Below are 20,421 nucleotides of genomic sequence, written 5' to 3'. Positions count from 1 at the left end.
AACTGTCAGATTAAACTTACTAATTTTGCTGGTCAAGTATTCTCTATTCTTACTGATGTTTTGACTTCTATTACTGAATAGAGAATAGTATTCTCTATTCTTACTGATGTTTTGACTTACTAATATAACTAAATTAGAGACTCATGTGGTTGAAGATTAATTTTTTTCTTGTAAATTTAGGGATTGTATTGAATCTGTAGATTGCTTTGGATAGTATTGACGTCTTAACATCCTAACAATTTTAAGTTTTCCAGTCTATGAACATGGGATATTTTTCCATTTAGTTATGTCTTTTCTTTCCTTTTTTCTTTTAAATTGAGGTTTGTTTGTTTTTAGATCAGTTTTAGTTTCACAGCAACATTGAGGGGAAGATAGAGATTTCCCAGATACTCCCTACCTCATACATGCATAGCTTCTTCCACTATCAACATTCCCCACCAGAGTGGTGGGTTTGTTACAATTGATGAACCTATGTTAACACATCATAATACCCAAAGTCCATAGTTTACATTATGGTTCACTCTTGGTATTGTATACTTATGTCTTCTTTAATTTGTTTCAGCAGTGCTTTGTAGTTTTCATTGTACAGATCTTTCCTTTCCTTAATTAAGGTTATTTCTAAGTATTTTATCCTTTCTGATGCTCTTGTAAATGGTCAAGTAGTCTAATTAATTTCCTTTTCAGATTATTCATTGACAGTGTTTACCAACATTGTTAGTGTTAGAAATGCAACTAATTTTTGTGTGATTTTATATCTTGCTACTTTTGCTGAATTTACACTAGCTTAATTTAGATAACAGAAAAACTTTGTTCCTATACAGCTCCATTTTCACCCTCTTTCAGTATGTCACAGAAATACATCTTTAAACATTTATGTGTCCAAACACATAGACTAATAATTGTGTGGTTTTTTAAAAGATTTTATTTATTTAATTATTTATTTGAGAGAGAGAGTGTGCATGTGCAAGCAGGGGTGGGGGGTGAGCAGAGGGAGAGGGACAAGTAGACTCTGTGCCGAGTGCGAAGCCTGATGCGGGGCTTGATCTCAGCCCTGAGGTAATGACCTGAGCCAAAATCGAGTCAGATGCTCAACTGACTGAGCCACCCAGGCCACCCAATAATTGTTTTTTTTAATGCATTGTGTAGAAAGCAAAATGTAGAGTTATAAACCAAAGTTACAATAATAGTAACTTTAGACTAATAAGTGTTTTTAAAAGTTGTTTATTAGTGTCTTAAGTCATATAGAAAACAAAAAATAGAGTTACAAACTGAATTTTCAGTAATTTCATCTTCTATAATTGCTCATATATTTACCTTTATTGAGATCTGTATTTCTTAATATGACTTCGAATTATTGTCTAGTATCGTTTCATTTCAACTCAGAAGTACTTCCTTTACATTTTTTGTAGGGTGGATCTAGTAGTAACAGACTTCCTTTGCTTTTGTTTATCTGGGAATATCCTAATTTCTTCCCTCACTTTTGAAGGACAGTTTTGTTGAACATTGGATTTTAGTTGACAGTTTTTCTTTCAGTATTTTGAATATGTCAACCTACAGTTGACTCTCGAACAGCATGGTTTTGAACCATGTGGGTCAACTTATATGCAGATATTTTATAGTACAGTACTGTAAGTATATTTTCTCTTAACGAATTTTTTTTTTTTTTAAAGAAAGAAAGTGGGGGAAGAGCAGAGGGAGAGAGAGAATCATAAGCTGGCCATGGAGCCTGACACAGAGTTCAACCTCACAACCCTGAGATCATGACCTAAGACAAAATCAAGAGTCGGACGTTTAACAGACTGAGGTACCCAGGCGCTCCCCCCTTATGATTTTTTTAATAACATTTTCTTTCATCGCTTTAGTTCGCTTTATTTTAAGAATACATATAATATACAAAATATGTGTTAACTGTTTATGTTATCAGTAAGGCAACTGGTCAGCAATAGATTATTAGTTGTTAAATTTTGGGGGAATCAGAAGTTTTTGACTGTGCAGGGGTCAGGGCCCCAATCCCTGAGTTGTTCAAGGGTCACCCGGACTGTCTTCTATCCTCCAAAGTTTCTGATGAGAAATTTCTTGGTGATCTTATTGAGGATCCCTTTTGTGTAATGATTTACTTCACTCTTGTTGCTTTCAAGATTCTCTTTTGTCGGGCGCCTGGGTGGCTCATTTAGTTAAGTGACTGCCTTCGGCTCAGGTCATGATCCTAGAGTCCCGGGATCGAGTCCTGCATCGGGCTCCCTGCTGAGCAGGGAGTCTGCTTCTCCCTCTGACCCTCCCCCCCTCATCCTCTATCTCATTCTCTCTCTCAAATAAATAAAATCTTTAAAAAAAAAGATTCTCTGTCTTTCAGTATTTTCATTCATAGTGTATCTCAGTATAGATCTCTGAGTTTATCCTACTTTGAGTTTGTTGAGCTTCTGGGATGTTTTATTTGTTTTTTTAAAAATTTTATTTTTTTCAGTAATCTCCACACTGAAGGTGGGGCTCAAGCTCACAGCCCAGAGATCTAGAGTCTCATGCTCCACTAACCTTGCCAGCCAGGCGCCCCTAGCTTCTTGGATGTTTAAATGCATGTACTTCATCAAATTTGGGGCATTTTCAGCCATTGTTTCTTCAGATAATCTTTTTGGCCCTTTAGTCGCCCTCTTTTTTGTCTCATACTCCCACAACAATCTGTTGGTTCTTTTCCTGGTATCCCACAGATCCTTTATTCTCTGTTTACTTTTCTTAAGTCATTTTCTCCCTGTCTCCATGCTCTGATTCCTTCTTTCACCTATTCAAATCTGCCTTTAAATCCCTCTGGTGAATTCTTCATTTTTGTTTTTTATTTTTTTAATTTTTTTTTATTTTAAAGATTTTTATTTATTTATTGAGAGAGAGAGAGAATGGTAGAGAGAGAGCATGAGAGGGAAGAAGGTCAGAGGGAGAAGCAGACTCCCCGCTGAGCAGGGAGCCCGATGCGGGACTCGATCCTGGGACTCCAGGATCGTGACCTGAGCCAAAGGCAGTCGCTTAACCAACTGAGCCACCCAGGCGCCCGAATTCTTCATTTTTGTAATTGTACCTTTCAGGTGGAGAATTTCTTAAGTTTTCTATTTCTGTAGATCATTTTCTTTATTTTCTCCACATCTTTCTTTAACCAAAGAGTATCTTTAAGATGTTTGTTTAAAGTCTTTGTTTAGTGGGTTTGTTAGCTGGTCTTTCTCCAGGATAGTTACTGTTGGTTTTTCCCTTTGAATGGGGCATATGTTCCTGTTTCTTTGAATCCCGTGTGTGTGTGTGTGTGTGTGTGTGTGTGTGTGTGTGTGTGTTGAAAACTCGATGCTTGAATCTAATATTATGTGGTAAATCTGAAAATCAGATTGTCTCTCTTTCCCAGGTTTTGCTGGGGTTTTGTTTTTATTGTCGTAGGCGTCCTCTGTGCCAGGAATCGATCTTCACTGAACTTGCGCCTTTTTCTGGATATGTGTGGTGATTTTCTTAATTCCCCTATTACTAGTTCTTTATTGTCTAGCTCCTGAGAGGAGAAAGTTAAAAAAGGCACCAGCCCTTTAGATTTCCCTCAGCCTGAGGGAGAGGGGCTTACATAATTGGGGTGTGTGTATGTGTGTATGTGTGTGCTCACAGACACATCAGTGACTGCCTCTTTGTCAGCACCTCAGTGATCAGATGCATCATGCAGCTGTCAGAACATAGATCCCTGATATTTGGATGACAGAATCCTTACTGCTCACCTTAGCTCCTACAAACCTGCTCTTCGAACTAATGCACAGCTACCTGATATGTACCTGGGGAGTGGAAGATGTGTAGCCATTGCTGAGCTAAGAGCTGAAATTAACCAAAATTTACAGCCCAAAACTTCCTCTGGAAGTTTCAAGCCTTGGAGTAGGCTCCAGAGTTCTAAAATCATTAAATCAGACAGATTCTGCTAGTACATTGTTGTCTAGGTGGAGACAGATTCTTGGTGCTTCCTACTCCACCATCTTCCCAGAATCTTCTTGTAACTTTAGAAAAGAAAGTTTCATTATAGTTTCAAAGAGTTCTTAATCTTTTTCCCCTTGTTTTCCAGATTATACCTCAAAGCAAATACATTTGAGACCTTCACGTTTAGATACAGACACTTAAAGGAGGAATTCTTGTTTCTGATCTTTTTTTTTCCCCTAAGAAGAAAACTAAATGCTTCCAACTGGAAGAGTGTGAGAATGGAAATGGAGAGACCCCTTAAGGAGGCAATTGCTTTCATTACTACTAAGGTAGTGGTAGTGAGTGTGGAGATACATGGATTCATTTGAGTCCTATGAAGGAGGTAAAAAGACATGACTTGAAATGTGGGGATTGACTGAGTTGGGGTTCATTAGTCCAGATAGCTGGATTATAATGGTGGTACTATTTACCAAATTATAAAACACAGAAGCAGAAGCTCCAAAGGGAAATGTAGTTAAGTGTGAACTGCCTATAGGGTAGATAAGTACAGTACTTTAGAAAGCATTTTAACACCCAGGATTTATAAGTAATAGTGTACTGGTTCCCTATAACTCATAGGTCCTATTGCATGCATAAGCCAAAAGGCAACAGGAAGTACAATAACATGGAGGGCATGAGGAGGAAATAGACTTAAGCACAGCAGTTAATGTGAAAAATACTCAAATATTATGATTAATTGCATATTGAATATGTCTGAGAGTTCAGGTTACCACAAGTTTAGTGTATGTATGTTAGGAGAATATGGTTGCTAAATATGATGATATAATCTGAACCCTATTTATACTGTACGGCACGGGGAAATGATAGTTCCACTGTCCCCTGTGCTGTGTATTTTCTTTTGGAGATATGTACAACTTGGAGCAACACTTTTAAGAAATACAGTAAATATAGTCTATTAAAGAGTAAGGACTGGAATACCAAAGGATTAAGATGATGAAAAAATTAGAAAACACAGTACAAAGTCCAGATAATTTAAGGAGATAGTTTTGATATTGATTGTAGTTTTGATATAACTCAAGAGACTTTTTTGATATAATCTGATTCAGTTCTCTTATTTTACAAATAAGAAAATGGAGTTTCAATTAATAATGACATTCCCTGACTCATAGTTAATGGCAAGGCAGTTTAATGGCAACCCCAGTTTGTTAAGCATATTTTATTTATAGGAGCAGTGAAGCAGGGCTGGGACTAGAGTGAGGCAAGCAAGTTGCCTAGGGTACAAAATTGAAGGAGGCAGTCACTCTTAGATGCAGATCCTGCACTTGCAAGATCCTTATTTATCAGAGTAATATTTGAACATGGTTTAAAATGTCAAATAGTCCTAGGAGACACCTCCCAGCCCTGCAGATTAAGGATAGCCTGAGGAAGCTAGATGGAGTGATGTAGAAGAGAATTATTCCTTAAGACCTAGCCCTCGGTATGTGGTAATCTAACAGTTTGCAAGTACCTGTGGAGCATTACCTCACGTTTTGTGAGAACAGTGTGGGGTGTTTTGTCTTCAGGCCTGGATTGGTTCCTGTACTCCTTTTTTTCCTTCAATCAGATCTCAGAGGCTGTAGGTTCCTCTGTGCTTTTAAAGCTGTTTTCATCCACAACCCCTTGGGGGTTCTTTCAACTTGGCTGGCTAGTTAGAGAATCTAGACATACCTCTCATTCCTTCTCTTTTACAGCTCACACAGCCAAATATGGAAACAGTTTAGAGGTAATAGTAACAAAGACCTAAGAGATTAACCCAAATCTTCTGCTTTTACTGTCATGGCCTTTTTCTCTAGTTTCTGACTTCCATTTTGTTTTTGAGGGTGCAGTCACTTAGTTGAGCTCCATTCCCCTTAAGTAAAGGACATGTTTGTTTATGAGGGTTAGGGGTAAGATTTAGCTTTGTAAGTTGGATAACTCATACTGTGCCTCGCACACAGTAGGGCCCAAAGATAAATAATAAACAAGTTGAATGCTTGGTAAAATCAGTTACTTGGTTGTTTATAAGCTCCACATAGTGTTCAGTGTCAGCTTGCATTAAACTTGTTCCAGAGTGTTTACACACACACACACACACACACACACACACACACACACACACAGTTGTTAAATTTGGGAATATCTGTACTTGCTAGTATTTGGGTTTCCTTAATCTCCATCATTTTTTTATCCTTGTTTTTGCATTTTTCTTAGGTCTGAAGTCTTTTTTTTTCTTTTGAGATTTTATTTATTTGAGAGAGAGAGAACGTGCACAAGCAGGGGGAACAGCAGAGGGAGAGGGAGAAGCAGGCTTCCCGCTGAGCAGGGAGCCCGATGCAGGGCTTGATCCCAGGACCCTGGGATCATGACCTGAGCCGATGGCAGATGCTTAACCGACTGAGCCACCCAGGTGCCCCTGTCTGAAATCTTCCTTATAGAGTTTTCTTTTTTCTTTTAAATTTGATACTCTAGGGGCACCTGGCTGATTCAGTTGGATGAGCATGCAACTCTTGATCTCAGGATTGTGAGTTGGAGCCCCATGTTGGGTGTAGAGATTACTTAAACTTCAAAAAAATAAATTTGATAGTCTTTTCAGGTACCTGTTATGTATTGGCCCTATTTGTTTTAACAGAAAAGTAATTTTGGCTTATGAAATGAAATATCTAGAGATAGGTTCTAGGTTGAGGAATAATTAGATTCAGAGGCTTAAAAAATGGAATCTGATCTCTGTGCCCCTCTCACCTTCATTGTCAGGTTCTATATGGTGACATTTACTCTGCTTTCAGGTTTGTGGTTTTTTTTTTTTTTAGATTTTATTTATTTATTTATTTGACAGAGAGAGACACAGTGAGAGAGGGAACACAAGCAGGGGGAGTGGGAGAGGGAAAAGCAGGCTTCCCACTGAGCAGGGAGCCAGATGCGGGGCTTGATCCCAAGACCCCAGGATCATGAGCTGAGCCGAAGGCAGATGCTTAACGGCTGAGCCACCCAGGCACCCCCTGCTTTCAGGTTTAAGTCTGTTGGGAAAAGAGAAAGTACCTTCCCAGTAATCCCTGTATACATCCCAGGAGTCTTTCTGAATGAACAACTTGAGTTTTAAGCCCACTTGTGACTAGTCTCAGGAATTAAGGGAATTGAATATTCTGATTGGCCATGTATGAATTGCATGTAGTACCCCTGAGGTCTTGGAACTCCACTTAAAGAATGTCAAAATAGAATTGGGGGTGGGGATGGAGAGGATAGTTTCTGAGAAGGAAGTTGAGACACTATTATGAAAAGAAGAGAAAATGGATGCTGGTACAGCTTAAAAAGTCAGCTAGCTATTTAACATTTTGATTTAATTTTAATTTTTAAGGGATCAGTGAGGTTTTCTAAACTAACTTTTTAAATTATCAAATTAATATATGAATGTAGATTAAAGTTTCAAATAGTGCTAAAAGGCCTAATAACAAAAACAGCAGTCCTTTGCTCTCCTTTTTCTACCCCCTTGCCTCAAGAAGTAATCACTTTAAACTTTTTTGAGCTGTTCCAGAAGCAACAGCTTTAAAAGTTGAAAGTGATGACTTCTTGAGACAAGCAGGAAGAAAAAGCGGGAGGAGAACAAAGGACTGTTACTTTTGTTATAGGCCTTATAGCACTATTTGACATTTTAAATAAACTACATTCATGTATTACTTTGATAAATAAAAAGCATATAATTGTTAGTATAATCTCCTGATTCATTAATTTTAGACATCTACTGATTTTCTGTTAAGATAAATGAGGGTTTGTATGCATGTATGTATTTATTAAATAATCTCTACACCCAATGTGGGCTTGAACTCACAACCCTGAGATTGAGAGTCACATGCTTTACCTACTGAGCCAGCCAGGTGCCCCCATTTATTTTCTTAATCTTTCTTAGCCCCATTGTCTTAATAAAATTATATATTCATATTCAGCATTTTTATCATTATGACTATATAAACATATTATTTATAGCTGACCCACCTCCTATTATTTAATTGTCTTTCTTGTGTAATTTAGTTTTTCTGAAATTTATAAGAAATTTATATGGTTCACATTTAAAATTTTCTTCATTATTTTTGAATTTATATCTAAGTCTTCCCACCCTCTCCAGCAGTTCTATAAAATTTGTATTTGTATGTAATTTTTCACATAGTCCTGTCAGATAATCTTATCAGTTTTTTCTTTTTTTTTCCGGAATCTTACTCCAAGTTGGACTATTTATTCTAATCTGCTTCAGATCTTAATTTACTTTTGCTAGCATTCTGAAAATTCCTTTTGCTTTTCTTCATTGGTTTTCCAGCTTCTTAGATCCTTTGTCTTCTTTTTTCTTGTTTTACTCCTTTGGTTTGCTGGAACATATCCTCTGGTTGTTTCTTAAGTCAAAGTGAATTGGAATTAAATATTTTGAGGATGCCTGCCCAAAAACGATTATTCTTCTCTTACACTTAATTTTAATTGGTAGTTTGGCTGTATTGGGAAGTTATCATTTAAAGTGTATTGAGTTTCAGTTTTGCAAGATGAAAGTTGTTCATGAGATGGATAGTGGTGGTGGTTGTACAACATTGTGAATGTACTTAATGCCCCTGAACTGGACACTTAAAAATGGTTCAGATGGTAAATTTTATTTGTAGTGTATTAGTAGTTAGCTAGGGCTGCCATAACAAAGTATCATGGACTGGGTGGCTTAAACAACAGAAATTTATTGTCTCAAAATTGTGGTTGCTAGAGTCTAAGATCAAGTTGTCATCCGGGTTGGTTTCTTCTGAGGGCCTTTCTTTCTAACTTGTAGATGGTTGTCTTCTCCCAGTGTCTTCATATGGTCTTCCCACAGAGTGTGTCTGTATTCTAATCAGCTTTTCTTAAAATGACACCAGTCATACTGGATTAGGGCCTACCCTAATGACCTCATTTTACTTAATTAGCTCTTTAAAGACCCTGTCTCCAAATAGAGTTCTGAGGTACTAGAGTATAGGATGTCAGCATCTGAATTTTGGATGGGAAAAAATTCAGCCCATCACATGTACCACAGTTGTAAAAATGTACATTAAAAACCTGAGTACAGGGGCGCATGGGTGGCCCAGTCGGTTAAGTGTCTGCCTTTGGCTCAGGTCATGATCCCAGGGCCCTGGGATTGAGTCCCGCATCAGGCTCCCTGCTCAGCAGGGTGTCTGCTTCTCCCTTTCCGTCTGCTGCTCTCCCTGCTCATTCTCTCACTTTCACTCTCAAATAAATAAATAAAATCTTTAAGAAAAAAAAAGTGAGTACAGTCAGTCATCCACCCATTTATGTTTAAATGCCATGTAGTACAGTAAGGGTTAAATCAGTTAATGGTTTACATTTGTTTTATTAATTATGACATTAAATTCTTCATTATGTTATTTTTTTCATAGTTGGTGGATTATACAATAATTGCTCATCATTTAGCAATTTTAGCAAGATTATTACATTCCTTTCACTTCAGTGGTAACATAATGGCTTCTTTAGATTATATAAAATGTAATATTCTTCAGATTATAGAATGGTGATATGTTCTTAAGGTGATCTTGGTACAGCTTATTGTAATTCAGAGTAATAAGTAAAATTTTATGATACCTGACAAAATAATCATATTGTGAGTAATGCTTTATGTATGTAAGGCATTAACAAGTTGTTGAAAAATAGAATTACAGTTGATATTTTTTAAAGACTTAACTTATTTTAGGGGGGAGGGTCAGAGGGAGAGAGAATCCTGAAGCAGACTCCCCACTCAGCGGGGAGTCCTACAAAGGGCTCGATCCCAGGATCCTGAGATTATGACCTGAGCTGAAATCAAGAGCCAGCCGCTTAACCGACTGAGCCACCCAGGCACCCCTACGGTTGATATTTTTTGAGAGCATGTTTTGCTTGATATGCCTTTTTTTACTTTCAGGCCTTAGCTCTGTGTCCTCCTAGTCTATAACTACTCAGTAAACATTTTGTCAGATGAATAAATGAATAAATTTTGATATGCATGGGACTTTTGCCTGTGTTGTATTTTGTGTTTGCTTATATTGGATTTTCAAAGTGATATTTCCAAAAATAAATAGAATAAGATGGCATTTTATTTGACCTATTCTTAAAAAAAAAAAAAGCTTGATTTTTTAAAGGAGCCTTTATTTCAGACTAGCCTATAATTTTTTATTTTCCCCATGATGGATTCTTACCCATGTTGTTTCATTCTAAGAATGTTTAACAATTAAAATTACTTGATAAGATAGTAGTGTTTAAAACATTGAATAGAATAAAATCATCTTATGAATTGCCTTGTCTTTTTTGCATTACTTACAGCACATTGAAGTTAGTTATTTGGGGATTTTTTTTCCCCCTTCATTGTTTACCGAAAGATCTGTAACCCAACCAAACTTCCGGAGTTAGTCACTTGGGTATTGTCACTCTGCTGATTTTTATCAGAAACAGGAAATTGTCAAGTTATGTGTTAAACTATAAAAGAATCTAAAATTGCCTTTGTGTTAGCATGAGAGATTTCTCTTTAGAATTTTTTTCTGTCACTGGCTGGTTCCTTACTTTTACAATGTAACAACTGGCTTGCCAAAAATGGTCATATTTATCATGGCCTATATACATAGCAAACTATACCTTTCCTTATAGTTTACGTGTCATACACAATATAATTTGGTAAAATGATTTGACAAACTTAGTGTCATTTAATATATAGATATACCCAATGAATTTGTAAAAGTAGGTTGGGGAAGAATATGTTTTTAGGTGTTTAGCCTGATGTTATGATTTCTGTATTTAGATTAGCAATTCTCTAGAGGTTCTTAAAGTCCCTTTTAAGGAGTCTACAAGGCCAGACTGTTTTCATTATACTGAGATATTAATTTCCATTTTCACTCTGGAGTTTCCAGAGGCTATATGAATGCAATGATATAATAAGATGTCAACATTTGAAGATCTGCAAAACTTAGTGAATGTATATTGCATGATGATACAAAATCATAAGTGAGTATGAACAGGTCCATTTAAAGTACAAGACTGAGCAGTGAATATTTTTGCTATATATTTTAGTTTGCATTCAGTAAGATTGACACTTTTTGGAGTGTGATTGAGATTTGACACAGTTATGTAATCCCTACCACAATTAAATTCAGAACAGTTCTTCACCCCTGATGCTTTGTAGTCCAGAATGTCATACATAGCCTTTTGAGTCTGGTTCGATGAGATCATATATGGTAATGTATGTTTAACTTTATAAGAAGCTGCTAAACTGTTACCCTTAGTAACTATATAAAACAGTAGCTGTACTGTTTTGCATCCCCACAAGCAATGTATGAGTTCCCCCATTGTTTTGCATCCTCACTGGCACCTGGTACTGTTTGTGTTACCTGTCTCTCTCTCCTTTACCTCTTTCCCCTCCGACCCTTCCCCTCTTTCTTAACTATCTCTCTTATCTTTTGAAGCTATTTAATTCGCTGTGTTGTGATATCACTTTGTGGTTTTAATTTGCATTTCTGTAATGACTAATGATGTTGGAAGATCTTCACATGTGCTTGTATGTCATCCTTGTACAGTATCCCCTCTTTAAAAGTTCACATTATGCCACTTAAGACCTACGTTAGTATGGTAATGGCTTTTTTTTTTTTTTTTTGTAAAAGTGAAAATCCTCTTCAGATTTCTTTGTTTGGTGAAAACAGGTACTAATGTAGGTCTTAATAGTAAAAGCAAAGTGGTGTGACTTGAACTTTAAGAAAGCAGGGGGTATGCTTCACTTCATGTCATTTTGGCTTCTGAAAGGTTTCATAGGAATGCTCTACTTTCAGATAGTGGGAGAAACCTCTGTCTTCTTTGGTGAAGTATCTCTTCAAGTATTTGACAGTTTAAAAAGGTTAAATACTTAAATATTTTTGTTCCATGGCTTTTCGGAGCACAGCCTGAGGCAGTGCTCCCTAGGGTAGAATAATATACCAGTGGCTCTACTGGCCTGGCCTCCACAGCTTTGGGTGGGGAGTCATCCAGCCTGTTGAAACCCAGGTGATAGCCTCCTCTTTTGAAATGGGGGAAGCAACCTTAATGATCTCTGAGCCACCTTTTGTGTCCTTCTTCCCTTGTCTTGAAGAATAGCTCATGTTTGCAGTGGAATAGCTCTATGGTTATATCCTATACAATCAAGAAGACTTGACAGTCTTTCTTAATTCCTTCTTGTCTCTTTCCAGTTCAGATTGGCTGCTTCCTGCTGGGGCGGCTGATTGAATCTGATGTTCATACCCATACTAATCTCTATCAAAGGATCTTGCCTCTTAGAACACTCTTAGTGTTTGGTTCTGAATGTGTTTCTCATTTTTTTTGCATTATAGCAGGCTGAGAATTTTCTACCTTTTAAATTAATTTCCTTTTTGATTAACAATTCCATCTTTAAGGTATTTTTTTTCCATGTTTACTATAAGCATTCAAGAGAAGCGAAGCCACAGTTTCAACACTGTGCTTAGAAATGGCCTCAGTCATTTCATCCTTACAAGTTCTACCCTTCCACAAAACACTAGGACATGACTGAAGTTCAGCCAAGTGCCTTGCCATCTTATAACAAGGATCACTTTTCCTTCCATTTCCAATAACATGTACCTCATTTCTGTCTGAGACATCATCAGATTGGCCTTTACTGTTGTTAAAAAACAAAATTCAACTGAGTAAATTTAAAGATCTTATTGGCTTTATTTGATGATTCATGAATTGGACAAGCATCTCATCTAGCAGATAGAAAGGAGTTCCAAAGAGCTATACAAAATTAAAGGTTTTTATAGGCAGAGAGAAGCAGGAAAAGGAAGTTTCTAGCAAAGAGTGGATTGTTTCAGATAAGGTCACCTTCCTTTTGGAGGATGGAAGGGTCTTTTGGGTGGATTACCTCACTGGTGCTGACCAGGTAATTCCAGATTGACTGGTTAAAGGTTACATATCTGGGAGAGACTGAAACTGCAATTATGTTAAGTACTGAGTCTTAGTTTGTTGTTGTGGGGCTTAGCATGAGCAACTCCAATTTGGGCCTATTGTCTCTTTTTTAACACTGTCTGTATTTCAGCCAACATTCTGTTCATGAGCACTTAAGGTATTCTCTTAAGAGGACTGAGGCTTGGGGCACCTGGGTGTGGCTCAGTTAAGCATCTGACTGCAGCTCTGGTCATGATCTTAGGGTCCCAGGATTGAACCCTACATCAGGCTCCACGCTCAGTGGGGAGTCTGCTTCTCCCTTTCCCTTTGCCCCTCCCCTGACTTGTGTGTGTGTGTGCACTCCCTCTCTCTCTCTCAAATAAATACAGTCTTAAAAAAAAAGAGGATTGAGGCTTTCCCTATAGCCCTCCACTTCTGAGCCTTCAGGCAAATTTGCCCCTAACAGTCTGTTCATGGCAATATAGAATTTTTCTAGCCTGTACTTCCAGGTTCTGCCCATTATCTAGTTGAAAGCCACTCCCACATTTTTACGTATCTCTTAACAATCACACCCTCAATTCTTGGTACAAATTTTCTGTCTTACTATGTTTGGGCTAGTAAAACAAAATACCGTAGGCTGGGTGGCTTATAAATAGCAGAAACTTATTTCTGGAACAGAAAACAGGTCTGGAAGCTGGAAGTCTGAGATCAGGGTGCCAGCATGGTCAGCTGAGTCCCTCCCTCCTCCATGTTGCAGGCTTCTTATATCCTCACGTGGTAGAAGGGGCTAGGGATCTCTCTGGGATTTCTTTTACAAAAGTACCAATCCCATTCATCAGAGCTCCAGCCTTAGGGACTAATGCATTCCCAAAGGCCGTACTTCCTAATAACTATCGCCTTATGGGGATTAAGATTTCAACATTAATTTTGGGGAGACACATTCATACCATACCAATAGTATTCTCTTATTATGTTTTTGTGTTTTATGTTTCTTTCACTTCAGACATTGATAAATTTGTCTTTAGTTATTCTTGCTAGAGAGTTACCAATTTTCTTGGTCTTTTCAGAGAACATCTTTGGTTTCAGTGGTTTTCTCTAATTTTTGTTTCAGTCTCACTGATTTCTGATCTTTATTATGTCCTTCCTTCTGTTTCCTCTGGGTTTAATGTGCTCTTCTTCTAGTTTCTTATGACAGAAGCTTACATTATTATTATTATTGTTATTGTTATTATTTACTTATTTTGGAGCCCGGTGTGGGGCTTGAACTCATGACCCTGAGATCAAGACCTGAGCTGAAATCAAGAGTTGGATGCTTGACCTACAGAGCCACCCAGGTGCCCCAGAAGCTTACATTATTGATTTGGGACTTGATTTCTAACATTTTATTAATGGCAATTAATACCATAAATTTCCTTACAAGTACTACTTTAGTTGCGTCTAACAAATTTTTATATGTTGTGTTTTCATTTTTGCTTAGTTCAAAATATTTTCTAATTTCCCTTGAGTTTTCCTTTTTGATACATGAGTTGTTTAGAAGTGTGTCTGATTTCCAAATAAAGATTTTCTAGTTATCTTTCTGATACTGATTTCCTAGTTTAATTCTGTCACAGTCAAGAGAACGTATGCTGTGCAATATGAATTCTTTCACATTTATTAGTTTATTTTATGGTCCAGAATATGATCTGTCTTGGTGAATATTCCATGTGCACTTGAAAAGATGTTTATGCTGCTGTAGAGTTTAGTGTTGTATAAAGGTCAGTTAGATTTCAGTTGGTTGATGATGTTTATATCTATTTTTTTTTTTGCTGCTTTTCTGCTTGTTCTATGGGTTACTGAAAGTAGTTGCAGTTTTCAAGAATAGTGGATTTATTTACTTCTTTCCATATTGATAATTTTTGCTTTATATATTTTGCAACTCTGTTCAGTATATATACATTCGGAATTGTTATGTCATCTTGATGAATTGACTTTTTTCTCATCTCATGTCTCTCTACCTGGTAATTTTCCTTGTTCAGAACCTACTTTGTCATATATTTATATGGCAACTCCAGCTTTCTTTTGATTTCTGTTTGTATGATCCTTTTACTTTTATGCTGTGTATCATTATATTCAAAATAGGTTTCTGATGACAGTTGAGTCTTTGTTAATTTGATCACTTCTCTGTCTTTTAATTAATGTAAGACCATTTATTTAATGTAATTATTGATATATTTGAGCTTAATTATGTGTATCTATTTCTTGTGGGGTTTTTTTGTTCCTCTGTTTTTTTCTTATCTTCTTTTGGATTATTTGAGCGCTTTTTTTTAGTATCCATTTTATTGTATCTACTGGTTTTTGGTTATATCTCTTTGTCCTACCCTTTTTTTTTTTTTTTAGTGATTGCCCTAAAGATCATAATATACTTTTCATGGTATATCTAGAATTTATATTTTACCACTTAAGATAGAACATAAAACCTTACAACCATATAGGTCCCATTGCCCTCCCCATTTTATATGATAATTGTCATATGAATTCTACATTTGTGAAACCCCCATGTTAGTATTATAATATTCCCTTTTAAGAGCTATGTGTGTTTTAAAGAATTTAAGAGATGAAAAAGAATCTTATTATACTTACCCAGATATTTACCATTTTTTTGCTTTTCCTTCATTGCTGAAGTTTCATGTTTCCCTCTGATAATCACTTTTCTTTTAGCCTTAAGACCTTCCTTTACATTTCTATTAGAGGCAGTCCACTGGGCAACAGAATGGCTTAGTTTTTTTCATCTGAGAATGTCTTTATGTCATTTCATTCCTGAAGGATATTTTCACTGCATATAGAATTCTGGGTTGTTGGTTTCTTGCTTTCAGCATTTTTAAGATACAGGTCATGGTTTCTGATGAGAAATCCTTAGTCATTCAAATTGCTCCTATTTTAGGTTTTCTTAACCTTAGCACATTGGACTGGGTAATTCCTTATTGTGGAGGGCTGTCCTTTTTATTATAGGATGTTTAGCAATATTCCTGGCCTCCCCTAGTAGCACCATCCTGTCCCCTTCTCTATAGTTGTGACAATGAAAATTGACTCCAGACGTTGTTAAATATCTCCTTGGATGTGACATAATCCCCAGTTAAGAACCACTGCCAGGTATATACTATGTTGTTCTTCTGTGGCTGCTTTCAAGATTTTTCCTTTTACCTTTGGTTTTTAGCAGTTAGATTATGATGTGTCTGGACATGGTCTGAGTTTATCCTGTTTGGAGTTTGCTTAGTTTCTTAAAATTTGTAAATTTAAGTCCTTTGCAGACTTTCAGAAAATTTCCACCACTGTTTCTTCAAGTATTTTTTTCTGTACCATTATCTTTTCTTTAGGGACTTCAAAGTAGCTCTTTTGATATCGTCCCATTGGTCCTTGAAGCCCTGTTCCTTTTCCAAATATTTTCCCTACTCTGTTCTTCAGCTTGGGTAATTGGTTTTGATCTGTCTTCAGGTTCATATCGTCTTTCTTCTGTTGTAGTATGCTGAATGGCAACCTCCAAAAAGATATATTCATTTCTTAATCCCTGGAATTTATGAATATTACTTCACATGGCAAAAGGTGTGATTAATGACGTTAAGGATTTTGAAAGGTAGAGAATATCCTGGATTATCTGATGAGCACCAAATCTAGTGACATGTGGCCTAATGAGGCAGGGGGAGATTTAATAGAAGAGGAGGAAGAGGCAGTGTGGCCACAGAGGCAGAGTTAGAGTGATGTAGCTACAAGGAATGCTCACAGCCACTAGAAGCTGGAAGAGGTAAAGTGCACATTCTTCCCTAGAGCTTTCAGAGGTAGTACAGCCCTGTTAACACCTTGATTTCAGATTCCTTGATTGAGTCCTTGATTGATATCTTTAGATCTATGACAATTAATTTGTTATTTTAAACCACGCGGTTTGTGGTAATTTGTTTGTTACAGCAGCTGTAGGAAATTAATACATCTGTCGTCTTGACCCTGCTATTCAACCTCTCCGGTGAAGTTTTTATTTCAAATGTTGTGATTTTTAGTTCTAGATTTCCATTTGATTTTGTTTAATAGCTTTTCCTTCTCAGATGAGATTTATCTTTCTGTTTCAAGAGTGTTCATTTTACCTTATGGAATATAGTTATAACAGCAGCAAAACAAACAGTTTTGTTTGTTTTATAACAGCTGCTTTTAAGTCTTTTGATAATTCCAGCATCTAGGTCATTTCTTGGTTGGCATCTCTTGGTGGTCTTTCTCTTCCAACTCTTGTTGGCCAGATTTTCCTGCTTCTTTGTATTTTGGATAATTTTAGATTGTATACTGGACATTTTAAGTATTATTTTGTGAGACTTTGGATCCTGTTAAAATCCTTTGGAGAATCTTTATTTTGCTGTTGTTTTAGCAGGCATCAATCTGTTTAGATTCAAACCAATCTTTTTGCTTTTTGTGGGCAGTAGTGCCAGCATCAGTTTCATTTTTAAACCTTTGCTGTAATGTTTGAGTCTGTGTGTTATCTATAATAGTCAGGGATGGTCTGGAACTTGTGTGGTAGTTATTTTGTACTTAAGTTTTCAGTGCTTTTTTAATTAGTCTACCTGACTAGGCCATCTGGATTTGTAATTGACACTTACCCAGAGCAGAAACAAATTTATCTTTATGACAAGAGATGTGGTACAAATTAGAGCAAGGTGTCCACCAAAGTTGGGCCCCTACCCTCTACAGGGACTGGGAGCAAGAATGAGTTATATCTCATTGAATGTTTACATTTTATTTATTTATCTAATTATTTATTACATTTTATTTATTTACTTGTTTATTTATTTATTTATTTGAGGGAGTATGTGTGGAGAGGGAGAGAGAGAATCCCAGGAGGGCTGCACACCCAGTGTGGAGCCCAATGTGGGGCTTGATCGCACAACCCTGAGATCATGACCTGAGCCAAAACCAAGAGTCAGATACCTAACCCGCTGAGCCACCCAGGTGCCCCATTGAATGTTTACATTTTAAAGAGATGGCTCTCAGTTCTAAGAAGACACCTTTGGGTGGTAGAAGATTTATATTTCAAAGGGGCAGTGGAAATATTTATAATTCCAAGCTTTCTAAAGTAACTGCTCTAAGGGGGTTATAGGTACCTCTCTTCCTATCACCAAGTTTGGGCTGGAGCAAACAGTAAATTCTTGCAATATCGAGCTTCCTCATGCAGGGACTTATGGGGCTGGAGTTGTCATCCAAGGCATGTGGCCTTAACCCATTAGCAACGATGCTAGTGCTTGTTCAAGTCTCTTAGTGTGGGAGTGTGGACAAAGTCTTTATGTTAAGAGCCTGCAGTTTTTACAGGCCAAGATTGAGGCCTAGCCAAGAAGAGGGCTTAGAGGAGCCTGACTATTCGAGAAGAGAGTCTTTGTCATAGATTACCGTCACCAGCTCTTTTCTCATGGCAGTTTTCCCCATATTTACCTATCCTCAGCAATCCTCTTCCTGGTTCCTTTTACCAGAAAGGTTGGGTTTTCTTATTATGAGTTTTAGTCTTTCATGTTGTTACTCAGTTCTGGGTATGGCTGTGCTCAACTTCAGGGTGAATTGGTGAGATAGTGGGTATTTCCCCCTACCAGCTGGTTACTTTTAATCTTCCTTTATCCAGAGAGATAGATTTTCTCTTGGGGTCTTATTGTATGTGCTCTCTCCACCAGTTGTGGCAGTGGTGCAGATCCATAACTGAGGCGAGCCTGAGGACAGCACTGGGAGAGGGGGAAAAAGAAGAAATAAAACCTCAGGGATTTAACCCACAGTCTTCTGACTTTCAAGAGCCTTTTCCCCCTGTCTTTTGGCCTAATGAGCTTCTCTTGAGCTTTTTCGTGACTGTACCTGCTATTAAATTTCCTGTTATGCCTACCTTTGGGTCAAAGCCAGAAAATAAAGCAGAAGGGGGGAACCAAAAGGAAATTTATTGTTGATGTATTGGTCTTTTTTCAGATTGATTTCCCTTCCCAATTTTCCTGTTATTATTTACTTTTCAGAGTCCTCAGGAGCTGATTCTTTGTATTTTTTCTGGAGATTTTAGTTGTAATCAGTTGGGGAGAGAGGCTGCAGTGGGCTTATACCCATTTCCTCTGGAATTAAAAATACTTGGGCCAGTGAATTTTAATATAACTGTGTGGGAAAGTTCACTTGGTAAAGTTTTAGATTCCACATTACAAACTAGTATTTAAGAAACTACCACTTGTCAAGTTTTAGTGTAGAATATCCACAATTATCTGAAAAGACTCTTAAAACTATTCTTCTTTTTCCAACTACACATTTGGGTGACACCCAAGTTTTCTTTTCAACCAGAATAGTATGTTGTAGTACATTAAATGCAGAAAAAAACAGATAAGAGACTATTAAATCAGACATTAAAAAGATTTGCAAAAATGTAAAATAGGAGCACTCTTTTCACTAATGTTTGGGAAAATATAATTTTCATAAAAATGTTCTGTATTGATTTAAATATGATTATATTTAATTGAATTAAAAAAATCCAAACAGTTTTTCACTTTTAATTCCCAGTGTGGTAAATATTGATCGATATAACCAACATAAACAAAACCTTTTTGGGTCTTCAATTTGTAAGTATGTAAAGGGGTTTTGAGACTAAATAGTTTGAGAATTTCTGATTTAGTAGGCAGTTGGTTTCCATGCATTTATAACCTGTACCCTTATTTTCTGGTCTTTGAGAGGCAGCATGGTACTACACATTGTTAGAGCTTGGAGTTGAGGCCACTGGCTGGCCAGTGAACTCACAAGTGTAGGTATTGTGCTATATGAGAGGCACATCTTTCACTAACACCACAAGGGTCTCTGGCCCAATGAGTGGAGTTTGATAGTAATTCTTGCTACAAGTATTTAAAAAAAAAAAAGGCAGCATGGTAATCAAAAGTACATCGACTTGTACAGTTATCATGATGAGCACTGAGTAATTAATAGAACTGTTGAATCACTGTATTGTACACCTGAAACTAATGTAGCACTGTGTTATCTGTGCTGGAATTAAAATAAAAAAAAAAAGCATATGAATTTTGGGGGGGTGAAAAGAACATGCATTTGTCTCCCAGTTTCCACCACTTATTTTCTAAGGGTTAAAAGTCATTTAACTGCTTTATATCATATTTTGTAAAGTGAGGATAATACTTCAAAGGATTATTGTGAGGGAAATGCTAGGTTAATACCTGAATTGTGTACATTCAGTAAACATTCGTTGGTGTAGAGTTACATATTTTTAACAACTCTCAGCCTTTGTGAAAGGGTATAAAGACCTCTGATTGTAAGCCAGTAGGTATTCTGCAATTTAATCTGCTGATCCCTTTCCAATAATAGTGATAATTTATGCAGATCTCTAGAATAGTAAAATCTGTATTATCCTTAGTGACACTGAAATAATTGAGTTCTTTACTTTCAGTTTGGTCCTATTCTTGTAATATCCAGATCAGGAAAGGCCAGGAATATGATCAGCAAGTGTGTATAGGTCTAGTTTGGGAATGAGATTGGAGGTGAATTTGAAAAACAAACTGAGATCAGGAAATAAGCCCAGGCAGAAAAGGCAAGCAG

General features: G+C 36.9%; 1 protein-coding gene and 1 non-coding gene across 7 annotated transcripts in view; both read left to right on the top strand.

The window, feature by feature from the left end:
* The window catches only part of NCK1 (NCK adaptor protein 1), a 77,804-nt gene that overhangs the window by 27,590 nt on the left and 29,793 nt on the right, over window positions 1-20,421 (top strand). For 2 of the 6 annotated variants that reach the window (XM_088026151.1, XM_088026150.1), the window contains exon 2: window positions 1,671-1,804. The exons of the other annotated variants lie outside the window; for them this stretch is intronic. The gene's annotated coding sequence lies outside the window, so the exon portion shown is untranslated. The remainder of the gene's footprint in view (window positions 1-1,670; window positions 1,805-20,421) is intronic. 6 annotated transcript variants of the gene reach the window in all.
* LOC114205760 (small nucleolar RNA SNORA62/SNORA6 family) lies at window positions 19,564-19,717 on the top strand. Its single transcript, XR_003608466.1, has one exon. It is a non-coding gene; the product is annotated as a small nucleolar RNA SNORA62/SNORA6 family (small nucleolar RNA).

This window comes from Eumetopias jubatus, unplaced genomic scaffold (genome assembly GCF_037043125.1).
Source record: "Eumetopias jubatus isolate StellerSeaLion01/CBP00866 unplaced genomic scaffold, mEumJub1_p1.0 scaffold_1, whole genome shotgun sequence".
Lineage (NCBI taxonomy): Eukaryota > Metazoa > Chordata > Mammalia > Carnivora > Otariidae > Eumetopias > Eumetopias jubatus.
This window is presented reverse-complemented; position numbering and strand designations above follow the sequence as displayed.